This window comes from Euprymna scolopes, chromosome 1 (assembly GCF_053919585.1).
Source record: "Euprymna scolopes isolate OS-2025 chromosome 1, ASM5391958v1, whole genome shotgun sequence".
In the NCBI taxonomy this organism is placed as follows: Eukaryota; Metazoa; Mollusca; class Cephalopoda; order Sepiida; family Sepiolidae; genus Euprymna; species Euprymna scolopes.
The window spans coordinates 52924014-52939618 of NC_136482.1; positions in this window are offsets into that span (position 1 = coordinate 52924014).

Genomic DNA, 15605 nt, shown 5'->3' on the forward strand with positions numbered 1-15605 from the left:
CTATCTACCTTTCTAATCGTACAAATGTGTAGGCGGCTAAGAACAATCAAAATCCGCGCTTTCATAATTAAATGACGAGGTCAGAACTAAAATAAATTATAACTGTTTTCGCTTTTGATAAAAAGAAAATAAGAACGCTTTTGTCAGCAACCTGTTTTCATTTACTAGTTATTTGAAATACGACGTATTAAAATAATAATAATTTTTGCTGGATTTGTCAATTCAACAGTGCGCTTTTTATTTTCCCTTTCAACATATATTTGACCTTTTGAAAAAACAAAAAACAAAAAAAAACAAAAAACAAAAAACAAAAAAAAGAAAACAACAACAACAAAGAACAAAACAAACGAAAACATTATAATAAAGCAATGTTCAACCGTAAGGATAATTTCCGATTGCATTAATCGGCCAATTGGCGGAAGATAAAAAAACAGGAAATGCTTCGTAGATACGAACACCCAGTTTTCGTTGCCACGTTTAGTTAAATAATAAACTGTGTTACATGCAATTGCTGGTTTATATCTACACTAGTATTACAAACCAGGTAATTGCTTTTATTACTGTCATCACATCAAGAATTATCTCAGCCATTTTGCCTCCTCACTCGTCTGTTATCATCCACTTTTGAAAAGAAATGGTCGCCTACTCATCAAAGTGACTTTTGCTATTTTAATACAAAAGCTAGGTGGTAACGGTGGCCAAATGGTTAACGAGACGACCTGAGTGTTCCAAGTTCAAATCTAGTTCGTTCCACAAAAATCACATTCACTTAGTATGTTGGCAAACTTCTCGTAAATACCTGATGTTTTTCTAGAAAAAATTTTGACTACATGATATCGGGGAAACCAATGCCAACAATAGAATATTCTGACGAATTCATACGACATGATGATGATGAATACACAGCTTCTATAACAATAACTATTTCTTGTATGATAGAAGGAACTAAGTTAATTTGATGCATCTATTAAAAAATATTTTGCTTTCACTTAATGCTTTTCTTGTATATTTTGTAGCATATCAACTTGTTTTGGGTTATTTTATTCAGAAACTGTGGCGGACGTGGTGATCCTGAACTTGGGTCGAGCAAAAGAAGTGTTCTCAACTTGCCTTATCACCGCCATAAAGGGTCCGTCGTTGTCTGGCATGTAATTATAAAAGGCCATAGCGCTTTATCAACATTTCTAAAATCAAGAAATGACATATTGGTCTCTTGTTGCCACCACTCTTCTAGTTTTTGCGCGCAAACCTTTGCGTTAGCAATAAATGGATCTATAAAGCCGTTCAACTTCCCACAGTTGAGTACCTGTCGTACTTTCAGTCGAATTCCTTATTCTATTACTTTCCTTCCTCGGACCGCTGGCACTTGGAATTATCCCATTGGAATTATTCTCGGACTTTACTAACATACAAAGATTTAAATAAAATTTGTACTCATATCTTGCTACACTATTCCATATTTAGAATGTTCCATCTAAATCTGATCTCTCTCTCCCTCTCTCCCCTCTCTCTCTCTCTCTCTCTCTCTCTCTCTCTCTCTCTCTCTCTCTCTCTCTCTCTCTCTCTCTCTCTCTATACAAATTAGTATCATTATTCCCTATATTTTAATCTTTGTATAGCGACATAAAGGGGATGTAAAACTCTTTTGTATGAAAAATACTCTTCCTGGGATTTGTATTCCGCTGCTAGGTATAATCAGTTATGTTTAAATGATAATGATCGGTTCATTATTTTAAGAGTGAATTTTGCACATACAAATATATGAAGCTTAAATACACTTAATTCTCTCTCATTTCAAATCAGGATTATCACGATGGGGTTCGAATCGTCCGATTGGCGGTACGGTTATATAATAAAAATTAACGCGTGTAGACATACAAAACATATAAGATGTATTTATTTAATAAGAACTAATAATAATTATATATATATATATATATATATATATATATATATATATATATATATATATATATATATATATATATATATATAATAACCCCGGGATACGGCATTAAAAATTAGTAACAAAAATATAATACACATGTATATAATCAAATAACATTATAAATAACACCGTAATGCGAGGCAAATACCGTAACCAGGGACCGAAAAACATCGTATTCCACATTGTAACCTGAAAAAACCGTAGGGTCACCGTATCTCAGAGTCCTACTCTGTGTGTTTGTGTGTCTTTATGAAAGGGATTCTAAACATAAGGTAGTAGACATATAGTAACATTATATGATGATTTTTTTACTTTAACATGAAATAAACGTGTGCCAGAGTGTTCTGTACAAAGAAATTTATTTTACCCGTTCTAGGACACGTATTCCTCTAGAATATGTATGTATGTATCTATCTAGCTGTATATATATATATATATATATATATATATATATATATATATATATATATATATATATATAAATATATATATATATATATATATACATATATATATGTATCTATCAATCTCTCTTTCTCTCTCTCTCTCTCTCTCTCTCTCTCTCTCTCTCTATATATATATATATATATATATATATATATATATATAGAGAGAGAGAGAGAGAGAGAGAGAGAGAGGAGAAAGAGAAAGAAAGGTGAATGATTTCTCATCGCAGTGGAAATAATTGACCTTTATGGACCACTACGTGAATACGCGCAGGAATTTTTTTTAGTGTTTAATTAAAAAGAAAGAAAAACAAACTTTCGAAGTAATTAATATTGAAAACACTGTCGCTCTTTCTTTCATTCTTCTGTTTGCTTAAATGCTAATCATTGAAGCGTACGTCTCATGGGATGAGCAGCAAATAACTATCTTGTTAGAAGATCTGACAAGATACAAGGTGAACTGTCTCCGGTTACCAGTCTGCAGTTAGATCATCACTCACAAAACAGATTGAATGTATACGCAGGCGTCGGCCATCGTGTGATTTTCTGGTCGCAGTCAGCTATTTATATCATTCGTCTTTATTTCAGAGCAGTGGTAGCGCGCAACCGCCACGAACCAGATTGCCTCTCTTGTAAGAGGGAGGGATGCGAGGGGGTGCCAACTCCCTGAACCTTTCTTTGATTTTCATTTGATATTAATACTTGTTTGTTTTCCCCCCATGAATATTCTACAGACAAGGCTGTTTTGTATAAATAAAAGGAAACCACTTCGCGTATGTGAACGCTTGAAATACTGCGCGTTATTGAGATGTTGCGCACTTTTACAGTTCAAGGTTCGACTTGCATAACGACAATTGGTCGAGTTCTGTAAGTTGGGAAATGGAATTTGTGTGAAACTTTTCAATATTTACCTATACCTCAGATTTGATTATGCACACACACACACACACACACACACACACACACACACACACACACACACACACACACACACACTACCGATTTCTCCCATCTGCCCTCTCTCTCTCTCTCTCTCTCTCTCTCTCTCTCTCTCTCTCTCTCTCTCTCTCTATATATATATATATATATATATATATATATATATATATATATATATATATATATATATATATATATATATATATATATATATATTACACATTCCCGTCACCTGTTGCGTCACAACCACTAACACTATTTATTCACTTTGATTTTATAAAAGTCGTAAACTAGTCATAGCATCGGATTATTTTGAATTTTTCTGTCCTCATTTTTAGCGTTATTTTTTTTTAACGTTTTAGTAAATGTATCCTTCAATTTTCTTCAGATGTATACTCTTGAACTCGTGGAATCTTTCTGCCGATCTGCAGATTCTCAAGTAAGATACACCTGAAGAAGGTCGGAGACTACATTAACCGAAACATTATGAAAATAACACTTAACATGAGAACAGTAGTCCGAAAAATCCAAATCGTACGCATTATCAATCCTCATCTAAAAAAATCAGGAACATATTCATAACATATCTTTCAGCACATTCTTCTTGCATAACTAAAAACAAGGTTGTTGTGGTCGTTTGTAGTAGCTGTTACGTCCTTAATTCTATCTTCTTTTTATCTTCTTCTTTCAATATAGAAATACTTTTTTATTGCTGAATTATTTTGTATCCATGATAAAAAGGACGGAGGGAAAATCTATATATATAAAAGCGAAAATGTGTGTATGTATGTTCGCTTTTTGTGTATGTCCAAGAAAGGCTATTTTCCGCCGGATTCTCGAGGCCGTCGCTAATTTTTAAAACTTTTTATATCACGTCTAAATGATAATATCTACGACTTAAAAAGGGGGTCGCCTCTCTATTAAATTTGACCGACTTTGGAACGTAAAATATTCGACCTTTTCGGATCAGCACGTGTTGCTTTCGTTTTTCGGTATAAAAAAAAGCGAAATTCGATGTGTCCTGCAGGGCTGGACACCAAAGTTCAAGCAAAGACCATATGTGGGGGAAACCCCACTTATAAGACCTTGGTCAATGTAGGGGCAACCCTTCATACCAATTGTCACTATCCAGCTCCCCTACTCCCCGGGGAGTTGGCCCCCATTTTCCCTTCACACTTCACATTAAAAATCGGCCTTGAGCCTAATTTGCTCGGTGGGGGAGCAAATAAATACCAACTGCCCGCCCGCCCGCCCTGTGCAGCCCGGGCGACAAGATCAAAGTGTAGTATCTGTTGTGACAGATACTGCAAGCAAAGACCATATGTGGGGGTAACTCCACATATCAGACCTTGGTCAATGTAGGGATCACCCTACAGACCAACAGTTACTATCCAGCTCCCATTTCCCACCTCTCGGGAGCTGGATCCCTCTTTCCCTCTCCCCTCCTTCTCTCTCCACATTAAAAAAACGGCCTTATGCCTAATTTGCTCAGTGGGGAAGCAAATAAATCAATACCTTTGGGCCGGGATCAAAGTGTAGTATCTGTTCCAGCAGATATTGCAAGCAAAGACCATATGTGGGGGAAATCCCACATATAAGACCTTGGTCAATGTAGGGGAAACCCTTCATACCAATTGTCACGATCCAGCTCCCCTACTCCCCGGGGAGTTGGTCCCCCATTTCCCCTTCACTCCTCACATTAAAAATCGGCCTTGTGCCTAATTTGCTCGGTAGGGGAGCAAATAAACACCCTGTTGTTCTTGGCCTTCGGGCTGGAATCAAAGTGTAGTATCTGATCCGGCAGATACTGCAAGGAAAGACCACATGTGGGGGAAACCCCACATATAAGACCTTGGTCAATGTAGGGGCAACCCTTCATACCAATTGTCACTATCCAGCTCCCCTACTCCCCGGGGAGTTGGTCCCCCATTTCCCCTTCACTCCTCACTTTAAAAATCGGCCTTTTGCCTAATTTGCTGGGTGGGGGAGCAAATAAATACCATCTGTTCCAGCATATACTGCAAGCAAAGACCATATATGGGGGCGACCCCACATATAAGACCTTGGTCAATGTAGGGGCAACCCTTCATACCAATTGTCACTATCCAGCTCCACTACTCCCTGAGGAGTTGGTCCCCATTTCCCCTTCACTCCTCACATTAAAAATCGGCCTTGTGCCTAATTTGCTCGGTGGGGGAGCAAATAAATATTTGGTCTTCGGGCTGGGATCAAAGTGTAGTATCTGTTCCGGCAGATACTGCATGCAAAGACCATATGTGGGGGAAACCCCACATATAAGACCTTGGTCAATGTAGGGGCAACCCTTCATACCAATTGTCACTATCCAGCTCCACTACTCCCTGAGGAGTTGGTCCCCATTTCCCCTTCACTCCTTACATTAAAAATCGGCCTTGTGCCTTATTTTCTCGGTGGGGGAGCAAATAAATATCCTGCTCACCCTGCCCTCCGTGGCCTCGGGCGACAAGATCAAAGTGTAGTATCTGTTGCCACAGATACTGCAAGCAAAGACCATATGTGGGGGTAACCCCACATATCAGACCTTGGTCAAAGTAGGAATCACCCTACAGACCAACAGTTACTATCTAGCTCCCATTTCCCACCTCTCGGGAGCTGGTCCCCCTTTCCCTCCCTCCTCCCTCTCTCTCCACATTAAAAAACGGCCTTGTGCCTAATTTGCTCGGTGTGAAGCAAATAAATACAACTGGCCCACGGCCAGTGGTCTCTAGAAAGCTATGTAACGAAACTTTTGGTCAATGTCGTCTTCGTCATATCAGACGGTGGTACTCCTTGGGCGTTGAGTTCCATGTGGACCAACAGAAAAATTTAATGTAAATGTTTACTTTAACTACATCAGAACACCGACCAATAAAATATATTCTTTTATAGGTTTTCGGTGTCGCTGACAACGAATCTGATATTCAAACACGTCGCAAATTTACTGTTTGCTTGGTATTAACCCCTGAACTCTCGCACTATTTTTTTGCGAACTCATCGCCATCGTTTATGCTATTCTTACATGATGCGTTTGAGCATGGACGCGCGTAATAAGGTGATTTGTCACATCAGGGAAAAAAATATATATGATTTGAGTGACATCAGCTAGAATCGAAACCAATATACACATATATACATATATTGTTTTTAAAATATAATTCTATTTTAAAAACAATATATATGCCGGCCACCAATCGGGAATACCAAATTGGTCAAAGAGAAAATTATTCCCAACTCGCATTTAGGTAAAAATACACTTTCGTATAAATAATTGAATTCATTCCAAAGGTATCGCAAAAAAAAACCCCAGATAAAATACCACACACACACACACACACACACACACACACACACACACACACACACACACACACACACATATATTGAAGGGTGGAGAGGTGAGTTTCGCTGCTTATATCAATGAATAAGAAATGGAGTATATATGTATTACAGATGTATTTTGTGTCTGAAGATTAGCAATTGTCGAATATTTTTAACGAAATAATCTTGAAGCTTGTCCGAATGATCATGAAACGATTGTAACACTAAAGAAATATATCGTATAATAAAACACAGGATACTGCAAGAAATACAATGAGTTTATTTACAAGTTGATCATTGGAGATGAGGCTCATTTCCATTTGAACGGGGATGTCAATAAGCAGAATACTAGATTCTGGGGCACCGGAAATCCACGTCAAGTTCATGCGAGTCGTATGCATCCAGTTAAAGTCACAATATAATATGGAGTAACATCAGAAAAAGCTATTGGGTCTTTTGTCTTTGAAAATGTGAATGAAAATGATGTGATTGTAACTGCTAAGAGATGTAGAAATATGCTAGTGAATTTCTTTCAACCTCTACAAAGGATGGAACAACTGCACATTCAGCTAGAGCCACAATGCGATTGTTTACTATGATGTTTCAGGATTAAAAAATCTCTAAAAATTCCGATTTTAAATGGCCTCCATGTTCACCTGATTTGACAGTAACAGAATTTTGGCTTTGAGGATATCTTTACGACAAAGTGTATGCAAATATTCCTCGAACTATTCAAGAACTACAGACAAACATACAACAGGAAATTCTTTCATGAAAACCCCCGATGTTAAGAACTGGCATGGAAAATAGCTTGGACAGAGTTCGACTTTGCAAAGCCGAGAATGGAGGCTACTTAAGAGACATTATCTTTCGTAATTTAATGAAAATCGATTTCCACACTATAAACTGTGTAGTGAAAAAAAAAAAAAAGAATTAATTAAATACGGTCAATTAAGAAAAAGGTTGTTTCATTTTCAAACTATAATACGATATATATATATATATATATATATATATATATATATATATATATATATATATATATATATATATAAATCTAATTCTTGGTTCATTAGTTATTCATACAACGATATTTCTACATTACCAATTTAATTGAAATTTTCAGACAGTCTATCCTTAGAGTCGAGGAATGTTTTTATGTTATTAAAATAAATAAAAGTTGCAAATTATAAACTTAATCAAAATAAAAATACTTTTCGTAAGTCGATTCTGCCAGACACTTCTCGGTTTTACTTCCGGTAATTTCCGTTTCAACGATTCGAATTACAAGATATTAATCGATAAGTAAAGAAAGAACCACCCCTATTTTTTAAATTTAAATTCATTTGTTTATCTTCCCAATTTTTTAATTTTCAATTCATTACGTTTCAATTGTTTAGTTTCTTTCATGGCATTGTTTACATAAAAAGTTTGCTTCACCTTTTCTAAACTATAAAAAAATAAGAAACTTGCTGTTTAATTTTTACCACTTGCCCCAGCGTATTATAAACATCCTAACCTCCCATGTTAAAAACGGCTTTCGGATTAAATCCCCCCAAAACTCGAAAGCCGTTCTTAACATGGGGATATTGAGGGGTGGGGGTTTATTCCGAAAGCCGTTTTTAACATGGGGAGATTGGGGTGTTTATAATACCCTGGGACAAGTCGTAAAAATGAACGAAGTTGCTATTATTTATTGCAAAAATTGCTTAAAATTTATTTATTTGACAAAAAAAAATGACATTTTCTACAAACATTTAATAAGAAATACAAATGAACAGTAGGTTTTTTTGTTTTTTTCTGTACTTAAAATTTTACTTTACTTTTCCCTGCGTTAAGCCGAGCCGAACGCAGAAAAAATAATTACACAACACTTAAAATCTAATTAATTGTGGATTTATCCAAACAGACATTTGGAAAATAAATATTTAAAATAAAGTGGCGCTTATGCACTTATGTTATCGTACTATTTTAAAAAATAGTATTTTCACGTTAAATTAAAGGTTTACAATATCTTTTTGTTTATTAAATTGTTAGGTGAAAGTAGAGATAACCCGGTCGGTTTCTAATGTGTGGAAAATCTAGCTCCCGAAAAAAAAGGGTACTCTGGATAATAATAAAAAATTAAAATTGCCTCAGTCTCGAAAGATTTCTCCTTTAATGATCGAGGATAAAACGGTTAAGTGTAGTTCACCTGTTTCTCTTTCTCTCTCTCACTTCCTCTCTTAATATCTCTCTCCATCCATTTCTCCCTCTCCCTCTCTCAATCTATCTTTCTCTCTATATCACTCTCTCCATCTCTCTTTGAGACCCTTTTTCTCTCTAACTCCCTCTATCTCTATCTCCCCTTCTCTCCTTTCCTCTGTCTTGCTTCCTCTCTGTTTCTAACTCTCCCCCTTTCTCTGTCTATCTCTCAATCCCTCCATCTCTCTCTATCTTCTTCTCTTTCTCTATTTCCCTCCCAGTTTCTCTTTTCTATCTATATATCTTCCTCTCTATCTGTCCATCTCTAATCCCTCATCCTATTTTAGTTTCCTGAATTAATTGCAGTGAATAAGGCATTGTCAAAACATGGATAAATCCTATTTTAGTCACCTAATTTACTGACTGTGAGAATAAAAGTAGTTTTGAAATTACTGCTACCTTGAACAGCACCAGGAGTAAATTTAAATCGATTTTGGCAGCCATTCAGTGACAAAATGACATAGCCTTAGTCCTTGCTGCATGCGGAAACTTGTGACCTTGCTACCAAGTAGAAGAACTATTTATTGTACTTTGAAACATTCAATTTTTCAAAAATCTCATGTTCGACATCGCCAAAATATCCAGTATGAGGAAAAATATTGCAGAAATGCAAACTTATTGTTTAGGATGAATGCACAATGATACCCCAAAAATCACTTGAGGCTCTTGGTCGATCCTTGCAAGATTTGCGTGTCAATGTCAGACCATTTGGGAATGCAGTAATATTGCTTACAGGAGATTTCAGACAAATGTTACCTGTAATTCCTCAATCACCACCAGCAGATGAAATAAATGCTTGCCTCAAATACTCTACTTTTTTGGTGCCATGTGAAGACATTAAACTTAACTCAAAATATCCGCGTCCAGTTGCAGACTGCTCGATCCGCACAAAATTTTTTGCATCACTTGTGGGAAATTGGGTACGGAAAAGTGCCAGCTGATCCGAGTTAAGGGCGAAATTCTTTGACTTTTAACTTCTGTAATTTTATTACATCAAACAAGAAGTTGCTTTAAAAGGTTTTTGCACATATTCAAATTAATTATAAAAATTCCACTTGACTGAGTGAACGAGCTATTCTTGCAGCTCAATACAAAGACATCCATGAACTTAACACTATTATTCAACAGAAAATTTCAAGTGAGGCAGTCAAATACAAATCCATCGACACTGTTGTGGAAGCAGATAAAGTGGTTAATTATCCAACAGCTATATTTGCCAGGGATGCTACCGCATGTACTGCAACTGGAAACTGGCATACTAATTATCATGTTGGGAAATATAAACAAATCCAAGCTTTGCAATGGCACATGGATTGAAGTAAAAAAATTAACAAACAATATCATAGAAACATCAATCTTAACAGGACCTTTCACAGGTGAATATATCTTCATTCCACGGATGCCTATGATTCCACCGGATACACCATTACACTTCAGGATATTGAACTTTCCAATTTTATTGTCGTTTGCAATAACCATCAACAAATCTCAGGGAACAATCTTTGCAATTGTTTGGCTTACAGTTACACACTGACTGTTTTTTTCACAATTTATGTCACATGTTCAAGAGTCACAAAACCAGAACATCTCTATTCAACCTATGATAAACATGCATTTTCTCATTTTGGAACTTTTTTCCTTGCGCCAATTTAAGCCACAGCAACCCGTGGCAAGGTACAGCTAGTACATATATATATATATATATATATATATATATATATATATATATATATATATATATATATATATATATATATATATATACAGTGATGATCATATTTATTGGCACGGTAAAATAAAAGTTAAATTTTGTCTAATAAATTCTAAAAAAGGGATTAAATTAAAGAAAATAACAAAGTATATTATGTATTTTTAATTGGCCTTTCCGATGCAGCAATCGGATTTTAGAAAAAATAAATAACAAAGGAACAACAAACATAATTGCAAAAAACCCTTGTTCAAAATTATTGGCACGATTTATTTAATAATCAATTGTATAGACTTTGGCCTTGATTACCTTCCTCAGTCGCTTTTCATAGTTTACAACCAAGTTGTTGCACTCTTCAGTAGTAATTTTAGCCCACTCTTCCTGACAATAATCCTCCAATTGAATAAGATTCTTAGGCTTCCTTTGCATTACCCTCAATTTTAATGTTCTCCATAAATTTTCAATTGGATTAAGGTCTGGGCTTTGTGATGGCCACTCCAAAACATTAATATGATTGTCCTCAAGCCATTTCTTAGTCAGTTTAGCCGAATGCTTTGGGTCATTATCTTGCATGAACCACCAACGACGACCAAGTGAGAGCTCTTTAGCAGAGTCTTTCAGGTTTTCATCCAATATTTTAACATAATCTTCCTTTTTTATGCTACCTGTGACCTTAACAAGTCGCCCTGGTCCAGAGGCAGCAAAGGATCCCCAAAACATCAAACTGCCTCCACCGTGCTTCACTGTGGGTATGGTGTTCTTAGGCAGGAAAGCTTCGCCAGATTTTCTGTAAATATAAGACACTTTATTATGGCCAAATAACTCTATTTTCGTTTCGTCAGTCCATAGAACACGTTTCCAGAATGCAACATCTTTATCAATATGACGTTTTGCAAAGGCTAGCCTTGCTTTCAGGTGCATAGGCTTCAATAAGGGAGTCTTTCTCGGACGACATGCTTTTAAACCAGCTCTCTTCAAAACTCTACCAACTGTATGTCGAGATACATTCACTCCAGAGGTGCTCTGTTCATCAACAATCTCCCCAACAGAGATCCTTGGGTTTTGTTTTACTTGTCGAACAATTTTCCGTTCATCTCTTGGGGAAAGAATCCTTTTTCTCCCTCTACCCTCTAAACTCATAACGTGGCCTTGCGATTTGAACTTGTTTATTATGGCTCTAACAGTGGATTTGGGAAGGTTTAGCTTCTTTGAAATCTTATCATAGCCCTCCCCATTGGTATGGCATGCTACAACAAGCTTCCTGACGTCTTCGCTGTGTTCCTTAGTTTTAACCATGGCGATTGAAAATTATAATTTAGTCACTTATAATAGTTTAAATAAATCGCTATCTAAAAATTATCTGAAAAAAATTATTCACTGAATTAGCGTTAAACAAGCATAATATGGCTATAAAAAAGTTCAGAAAGCACGTAAACCGGAAATTGATTGATATTATACTGATACTAAAAGAAAAACAAAGCCGTGCCAATAATTTTGAACAAGGGTTTTTTGCAATTATGTTTGTTGTTCCTTTGTTATTTATTTTTTCTAAAATCCGATTGCTGCATCGGAAAGGCCAGTTAAAAATACATAATATACTTTGTTATTTTCTTTAATTTAATCCCTTTTTTAGAATTTATTAGACAAAATTTAACTTTTATTTTACCGTGCCAATAAATATGATCATCACTGTATATATATATATATATATATATATATATATATATATATATATATATATATACATATATATATAAACTTAGTGCGTTAGAAGAAAATGGTGAGCTCAATTGTATAAGAGGAGATTTATCAGGACAATATAAAGCTCAACAAGTATCATTGGAACTTATAGAGGAGAGCAATAGGAATGGTAAATGAATTAACAAAAACTATGTATTGGTAAATATATTTAAATGCTGCCCACATCAGCATTATGTGCCACAAGGCCGGAAAGTGGAAACCCCGCAGGCTCCCCTAAAGAAGGAGCACTCCTGCAAATTTAAAAATTGCCTGAGTAACCCCGTCGGCATTCTCCGGTAAGGGCACCTCAGGCAGCAGGCAATAAACTTGCCCCACCGGAAAGCCCGGTGGCAAGGCCTGGGAGGGTGAACCTCCTAGGTATTACCCAGGCGGCGTACCTTAGTCCAACAGGTGCTGGGCCGGTTCCCGGCCCTCGCCTGTTGGGCTGGGTGTCAAGTGACGAATCCTTGACTTGTATTACCCTGTCTCCCTGCAGCCGAAGCCGCCAGGAGACACATCCCATCATACTAGGAGTATAATGGGGTATACATTTAATTGCCGCCCACATCGGCAATATTTGGCACAAGGCCTGGAAAGTGGGATATCCGCAGGCTCCCCTAAAGGAGGGGCACTCCTGCAATTTTAAAAATTGCCTGAGTAACCCCGTCGGCATTCCCCGGTCGGGGCGCCTCAGGCAGCAAGCAATAAACTTGTCCCACCGGAAAGCCTGGTGGCAAGGCCTGGGAGGGTGGACCTCCTAGGTATTACCCAGGCGGTGTACCTCAGTCCAACAGGTGCTGGGCCGGTTCCCGGCCCCTCACCTGTTGGGCTGAGTGTCAAGTGACGAATCCTTGACTGGTACTACCCTGTCTCCCTGCAGCCGAAGCCCCTAGGAGACACATCCCATCATACAAGAAGTATAATGGGGTAGATATTTATTTGCTGCCCACCTCAGCAAAATGTGGCACAAGGCCGGAAAGTGGGAACCCCGCAGGCTCCCCTAAAGGAGGGGCACTCCTGCAATTTTAAAAATTGCCTGAGTAACCCCGTCGGCATTCCCCGGTCGGGGCGCCTCAGGCAGCAAGCAATAAACTTGCCCCACCGGAAAGCCCGGTGGTAAGGCCTGGGAGGGTGGACCTCCTAGGTATTACCCAGACGGTGTACCTCAGTCCAACAGGTGGTGGGCCGGTTCCCGGCCCCTCACCTGTTGGGCTGTGTGTCAAGTGACGAATCCTTGACTTGTACTACCCTGTCTCCGTGCAGCCGAAGCCCCTAGGAGACACATCCCATCAGACAAGAAGTATAATGGGGTAGATATTTATTTGCTGCCCACCTCAGCAAAATGTGGCACAAGGCCGGAAAGTGGGAACCCCGCAGGCTCCCCTAAAGAAGGGGCACTCCTGCAATTTTAAAAATTGCCTGAGTAACCCCGTCGGCATTCCCCGGTCGGGGCGCCTCAGGCAGCAAGCAATAAACTTGCCCCACCGGAAAGCCCGGTGGCAAGGCCTGGGAGGGTGGACCTCCTAGGTATTACCCAGGCGGTGTACCTCAGTCCAACAGGTGCTGGGCCGGTTCCCGGCCCCTCACCTGTTGGGCTGAGTGTCAAGTGACGAATCCTTGACTTGTACTACCCTGTCTCCATGCAGCCGAAGCCGCTAGGAGACACATCCCATCAGACAAGAAGTATAATGGGGTAGATATTTATTTGCTGCCCACCTCAGCAAAATGTGGCACAAGGCCGGAAAGTGGGAACCCCGCAGGCTCCCCTAAAGGAGGGGCACTCCTGCAATTTTAAAAATTGCCTGAGTAACCCCGTCGGCATTCCCCGGTCGGGGCGCCTCAGGCAGCAAGCAATAAACTTGCCCCACCGGAAAGCCCGGTGGCAAGGCCTGGGAGGGTGGACCTCCTAGGTATTACCCAGGCGGTGTACCTCAGTCCAACAGGTGCTGGGCCGGTTCCCGGCCCCTCACCTGTTGGGCTGAGTGTCAAGTGACGAATCCTTGACTGGTACTACCCTGTCTCCATGCAGCCGAAGCCGCTAGGAGACACATCCCATCAGACAAGAAGTATAATGGGGTAGATATTTATTTGCTGCCCACCTCAGCAAAATGTGGCACAAGGCCGGAAAGTGGGAACCCCGCAGGCTCCCCTAAAGGAGGGGCACTCCTGCAATTTTAAAAATTGCCTGAGTAACCCCGTCGGCATTCCCCGGTCGGGGCGCCTCAGGCAGCAAGCAATAAACTTGCCCCACCGGAAAGCCCGGTGGCAAGGCCTGGGAGGGTGGACCTCCTAGGTATTACCCAGGCGGTGTACCTCAGTCCAACAGGTGCTGGGCCGGTTCCCGGCCCCTCACCTGTTGGGCTGAGTGTCAAGTGACGAATCCTTGACTGGTACTACCCTGTCTCCATGCAGCCGAAGCCGCTAGGAGACACATCCCATCAGACAAGAAGTATAATGGGGTAGATATTTATTTGCTGCCCACCTCAGCAAAATGTGGCACAAGGCCGGAAAGTGGGAACCCCGCAGGCTCCCCTAAAGGAGGGGCACTCCTGCAATTTTAAAAATTGCCTGAGTAACCCCGTCGGCATTCCCCGGTCGGGGCGCCTCAGGCAGCAAGCAATAAACTTGCCCCACCGGAAAGCCCGGTGGCAAGGCCTGGGAGGGTGGACCTCCTAGGTATTACCCAGGCGGTGTACCTCAGCCCAACAGGTGCTGGGCCGGTTCCCGGCCCCTCACCTGTTGGGCTGAGTGTCAAGTGACGAATCCTTGACTTGTACTACCCTGTCTCCATGCAGCCGAAGCCGCTAGGAGACACATCCCATCAGACAAGAAGTATAATGGGGTAGATATTTATTTGCTGCCCACCTCAGCAAAATGTGGCACAAGGCCGGAAAGTGGGAACCCCGCAGGCTCCCCTAAAGGAGGGGCACTCCTGCAATTTTAAAAATTGCCTGAGTAACCCCGTCGGCATTCCCCGGTCGGGGCGCCTCAGGCAGCAAGCAATAAACTTGCCCCACCGGAAAGCCCGGTGGCAAGGCCTGGGAGGGTGGACCTCCTAGGTATTACCCAGGCGGTGTACCTCAGTCCAACAGGTGCTGGGCCGGTTCCCGGCCCCTCACCTGTTGGGCTGAGTGTCAAGTGACGAATCCTTGACTGGTACTACCCTGTCTCCATGCAGCCGAAGCCGCTAGGAGACACATCCCATCAGACAAGAAGTATAATGGGGTAGATATTTATTTGCTGC